This window comes from Oncorhynchus nerka, linkage group LG6, assembly GCF_034236695.1.
Source record: "Oncorhynchus nerka isolate Pitt River linkage group LG6, Oner_Uvic_2.0, whole genome shotgun sequence".
Classification (NCBI taxonomy): Eukaryota; Metazoa; Chordata; class Actinopteri; order Salmoniformes; family Salmonidae; genus Oncorhynchus; species Oncorhynchus nerka.
In genome coordinates, this window is record NC_088401.1 from 47,951,537 (window position 1) to 47,957,563 (window position 6,027).

The 6,027-nt window shown below is 38.2% G+C and overlaps 1 protein-coding gene across 3 annotated transcripts in view; it reads left to right on the forward strand.

Annotated features, from left to right (window-relative positions):
- LOC115131135 (5-hydroxytryptamine receptor 4-like) overlaps positions 1-5,357 on the forward strand; it is a 147,465-nt gene extending 142,108 nt beyond the window's left edge. The window contains exons 8-9 of one of the 3 annotated variants that reach the window (XR_010464099.1): positions 1,909-1,933; positions 2,100-5,357. The gene's annotated coding sequence lies outside the window, so the exon portion shown is untranslated. Of the gene's footprint in view, positions 1-1,908 lie in introns of all 3 variants that reach the window. The other 2 variants (XR_010464100.1, XM_029662732.2) reach the window with 2 other exon arrangements.
- The last annotated feature ends 670 nt before the right edge of the window (positions 5,358-6,027 follow it).

Genomic DNA, 6,027 nt, shown 5'->3' on the forward strand with positions numbered 1-6,027 from the left:
ACAGACACTTCAGAACACACTTTCTTTAGATTTGTTTGGGGGGGACAATCTGTTCCATTTAGTGAATCTGTTATTCAGTGAGTTATGGGCTAATAGCAGTAATGCCAAATTCAATGTTTCATCAAATATTTTTTAAATATATTTTTGTATACCTTAAGTGGTCTTAAAATGTTTAATAAAATAATTAAATGATCCTTGGTATGACCATCTTAAATCAATTCCATATGTTATCTTAGTAGAACCCCCACCCACAGGGCTTAGACTCTAGAGGGTTTTAAACTGACAGATTTTGATGGGATTTTTTATTTATTAGGTTACTTAGATTAACATACCGTCACTAGACTCTAGGGGGTTTAAAGCCCAGCGACTAGCAAAACTGTTTATATGAACCGTAAGACAAGCTCTCTAAAAGGTTTGGAGGGATTACATTAAAATGTCAGCGGTTAAGCGTTAATAAAGTCAGGATGAGAATCAGAGAGAGGGCAGCAGAGAATGGGTGGTGGCCATGCCAGTCAAGAGGGTGCTCTGGCCTATTGTATGTGCTGCTGCTATCCCTTAGTACAGAGCTCAGGAGCTGCTATAGGGATACAGAGAAAGAGAGGAGATGGACTCATCTGCCCCTCCATCACTGCAATTACTACATCATAATGTACTACACCTAAGTCATGTGTTTCCAGGGCATTTTATCCATTAGGAGCAGTGTCACCATCTTCCTTTCAGTCTGTGGTTCTCTCTGTGGGTAATTGGTACCACTATATCAGTTGTACCACCACAAGCAGGACATTTAGGGTTAAACACTGCAATGTGGTAGCAATTTTGGGTTCTGCTCCATTGGAAAACTCTAGCACATTTCCTTAAATCCCGGAACATTAGACAGTTTTGAGTTTTTTTTTTAAAGTACATTTCACAGCCAATTTCTAAGCAGGAATTGCCTTTGGTTTGGTTGTTTATGAAAACAGATCCTAATGGTTTTAGGATGGCTTCCACCTCTCAAACAGAGACAATGAGTCAATATGACAGTGAATTGTTTGATACACTTCAACGTAAGCGATTTACTCCAGAGAAATCACTCATGATATGGTTTCCAAATGATGTTTCTTTCTCACCTGTTTGATGATTGGCTTTCTTGCACGTGGGAAATGTAATTTAGTTAGCGTGATTATTTTATGCAATGAGTTTTGCCATATTCATATGTCTCAATTTCCCTTGAAAGTGTGTTTTAGATTTGGAGTGAATGAATGATCACGTTACAGTCAATGTGACCGTTTTGTACTTTATAGGGCGCTCATTCCAACTTCTGTGTCAGGAGAAATAAGTATTAAGAAAACATCTGTGGCCCTAAACTTGTCAAAGTTAAAATCATGACTTGCGTCTAAAATGTGAAGCCGGATGGTTTTCACTCACCGTTCTGTATCGTCAACATGACAAGATTTCAGCCATCCATTAAAGGAAAAATGTCTGCCTTTTTGGTGTATCTTCAAGTTCTCATGATGCCAGATGGTGAAAGGGATAGTCATCTCAAGTAGGAGTATTGTAGACTTGGCACTGCCTTGGCTCAGCCTCCTATCCCACTTTTCTATGTTGGATAGTATGATTTGTGGGGTATAATTTGTATAGTGGATCTGAATATTGTCATTTAAAGCATGCTGACAACATTGTAGGTTTATCACTAATCCTGATTTATCATGACCCTTAGAGTGAACCAGTTAAGGTTTCACTGAAGTTCCACTCCTTTATTGCAGCCAACAACAACCCCAGAAAAGAGAAAGTCAGGCTCACCTCCGCAGAGCCAACCCCAATTTACTGTAATCCCAGAGCTTCACATTAACCCGACTGCTTGAATCAGGCAGGAGTGCTGCTCGCTTCATGTGGTTTTAAGTTACTTAACAATACCTCTCTCATTTTAAGGGTAGGCTACAAGTTCAACAAAACGGTGAGTCCTGTGTAAAAATCTATTGTTCTGTTCATTCTGTGAAATGTTTGTTTTACGAGTTCATCATCAAAAAGTATTGATGCATCTCGGATATTAAAGTTAATTGAATGATTACCCAATGTCAGTTTGAAATGAAATGTTACATTCTGTGTTTGTATAATTTCAGGTATGCTGCCCTGCACAACGGAAACCATCTTGAAAAGGAAAAGCAGTCGTTGCAAAAAGAGGACACGGAGTCACCGGAGTCCTGCTTCTGACAACCACAGACAGTCAGACAGGCACTACCCTGTGCAATCTGAGACAGGGACTGGGCCAGAACCAGCCCTAGAGGGAGTCTCTCTAAGGCAGCCTCTCCCACTGAGAGACCGCCAAACCAACAACATGTTTGGACTGAATTCTTAGTAGCGGGATCGATTATGGACTGTGGAATACTTTAAGGTGAATAATGTTGCCAAAGCTATTTGATATTAACTTTGTTTTAAGATGTGTCGTTTCGTATTTCCTTTGCTTAGAAAAGGAAGAAAAACACTCAATCTTTCTGCTCCACTATAGCTAGCTCTGTTAGTTAACGGATGTTCCAGTAATGCTTAGTGTTATCTGTCACCAATATAAACATTTCAATAAGCTTTATTGATCTAAGGAGGTGCAATTTCACACAGGCACAGAGGGCTCATAACCCCTTCATTTGGAATTAAGTATTAACTTGAAAATGTTCTCATTTTATTCAACTTCAGGTCTCTTATCTCTCGCTGTCATTGGTGCCCTATACTCAATCACTATCAGCCTAGATCCCATAACGTTCCTTTGATGCTTTGCAAAATCTTCAAAAGCCGAAAGTGACAAAGTATTTTAGCACACCCACGGTATGGTATGTGATGAAATAATTCAGCCCCTGAAGTGCATTATTAGCTACTACACTTTATAAATGATCCCTTCTCTCTCATGACTCCTCTCTCAGATGTCGACAAAGATGGACCATGCAATAAGATGGACATGTTTTTAAAGATTATGGTTGCTGAAGCAATTTAATCTTGGTCACAGTATTTTGCCTCCTACTGATGTGTGTTGTCTACTACAGTACGTGCATACTACGTACAGTATGTGGGTGCATGCTTGAGATCATGTCCTATACTTCATGAAGGGCCCCTCTCAACACCACGTGTTCAGTCTAGTCCACAGCAACATCCCATTTCTTATGCATTACGAACAGTAGTCTGAAAACATTTGCTAGAGTGTACTACAATTTTCCGGCATTTTGTATTCATGAACAATCCAAGGTATCCCTTGAAATGTATATTTACCTGCACCTGAAATGTGAACATTGACTTTCTTTTCCTGTGCCATTCCAAAGCAAACCATTCCACTTGCTGAATCCTTCAGTAGGCTACCAATGATGACTAGCTCGTTTAAAAGGCAATCGCCACCAAAGCCAGCATTTCATTTTCAATGAGTCACCAAATAGAGGCTCAATGGTTCAGTTAATAACATTCTGTCCAAAACACTGGGAATATTTCCTTTCAGAAAACAATGCAAAGAAATCATACATAGTCATATACAGCAGGATGTAAAGAATACCAACTGCATTTTCCCCATACATTCAACTGTTAAACACACATTCAAGTGACGTCTCCCAGCAACTTAAACAAAATGACACTGTTGATTGAACTTCCTGATGAAATGTCCAATCTTAAAGGGGCAGTGCAGTCAAAAACATTATTTACCATTTTTTTGTATGATATTTCCAGACTATCAGGTCGAAATTACACCCTGAAATTGTGAAAATTATGAAAATGCCCTTTAAGTGTAAGCTTTTTGAAGAAAAACCAGCAGACACTATGCCCTCCATGGAATGAGTTTGACACCCCTACCCTAGAGTCTAGACCAGAGTTTCCCAACCTTCTCCTCAGATGTTTCACATTTGAGTTTTAACCCTAAACTACCACATCTGATTCAATTAGGCAAAGGCGTGAGGATTAGTTGACTAATTGAATCAGGTGTGCCAGAGTTAAAACAAAAATGTGAGAGGGTTGGGAAACCCTGGTCTAGATGATCCAATCAGATGTGTCAGTACATCCACACGATCAGTCTGAGCATTTCAATGGCAAAAGAAGGCTCAGGGAAATAAATGATAGACAAATATATTTTGATTTACAACCATGAAATAAACACTCAGTGATTTATTAGACACTGAGTGATGATTTAAAAACATCAAATGAAAAAGACTGCATGAGGCTTTAATAGAAAGCCCAGCAGAGGATACTGTTTTTATAATGTACATGTTGATACATAAATATCAGAATGACCATTTAAGTTGTCTCTGAGTGGGGTGTTTGGGGCAAGGTTGAGTGTGTTACGCAGTGTCCAGTAGCATTAAGCCATAAGTTATTACATCCATCCTGTCTTCCTCCTTACAAAATGTCAGTCACTCCCTCCTTCCTCCTGTCCTTGGACTCCATCTTTCCCATTAAGATTTTTGAAGTGGATTTAACAAGTGACATCAATAAGGGATCATCGCTTTCACCTGGATTCACCTGGTCAGTCTGTCATGGAAAGAGCAGGTGTCAATAATGTTTTGTACACCCAGTGTAGGCAGAGCCTTTACAGTGCTACACTCTTCTGGAACAGATTTTAAACCAATGTTTGTTTTTTTCATGCTCCTCAAAAAAAGCTATTTATCTCAGACTGTGACCTCTTCATAATTGAAGCACTAGCACTTTAGTAATATATAGATAATGATGTAAAAAAAAGTATTTTCATCAGTTGATCGTCCACGACCAATTTTATAAACAAAGGTATTTTGATCACTTAAATTATTTACTTTCCTTTTCATTCATCCTGAAGATTTTATTTTGTATTGTATTTTTGATGATACATTCAGAAAAGTCTGTAGTGCATTATTTTGGATACAAAGGTAAATGCCACATGTACAATCCATGAAGACCCATTCTAATTATATAATAATCAAAATAGTCTCAAATCGTTCCCTTTGTGAGTGGGACTTTACTTGCTTACAGTGCAAACAATGCAACATAATGTTTGTCCATGAACAATCGTAAAATTGAATTTGTATATCTTTGTTTGTGTTTCCTTTTTCAGGAATTTAATTCAGCCAATTAAGAAGATGATATATGCATTGTACTTCCAGCATAATTAAGGCTTATATTTCTGGGATTTTAAAGTGTACATAGATGAATATTCTTCAGCAAAAAAAGTGGGATATGAGTCTGTCTCTTCAGTGAGCTTGAACAAAGCAATTATAATGTCTTTATATTCTTCATTCCAGTAGCTCTGCTGGCCTATCCTTCCAGCACAGTATAATGATAAAGCCTGAACATGTAAGCCACCATATACTACAGTACACATGTGTATGCATAGTCACATACAGCTGTTTTTTTTATGTTCATAAACCTTGTACATAACAACATTTTATTGCTAGTTTTCAATTGACGTGGCCAGCATAAGGATTTCACCCAGACTCCAAAGGAGGGGGTTACCCTTCATGTTTTGTTTGTGATAATAGATGTGCTGCGTATATAATCCCCTGGGCCCGGCAGTTTCCATGACACCTGGAATATACATCTCTGTGATCAACATGTATGGTACATTATGTGTTGGTGGTTGAAAGTCCAGAATTAGAACACAACCTGTGGAGATTTAAGAGGAAAACCACCTGCGGTAATAACATAACTTTCATCATTTACTTTAGTTACACCCCTGAGGTAGATTTGAAAGGAGAACCGTCAACTACCTAATTTTATACTGTATAGTCAGATACCAGTTACACAATATGCAGCCTAATTATTTATCAGACGTTTTAAAAACAGACATGATACTAGGAATGGTACAGTAATACATTGTACTTTCCCTGTGAATAGTCCTGTAGGACCTCCTTTAGTCCTTGTTGAATTACATACATGTAGAGTTGGGACAATCAACCAAAAATGATCGACACCGACCAAATCGATCACTTATCGCAGGCATTTCGTCCATTAGGATAAGTAGCCTATACTAGAGAAATGTGAAGTTTGAAATGAGTTTGCTAATATGGGTGATTGTTAATGGAACAGTTGATGGCTACAACCAACAAACTAGTA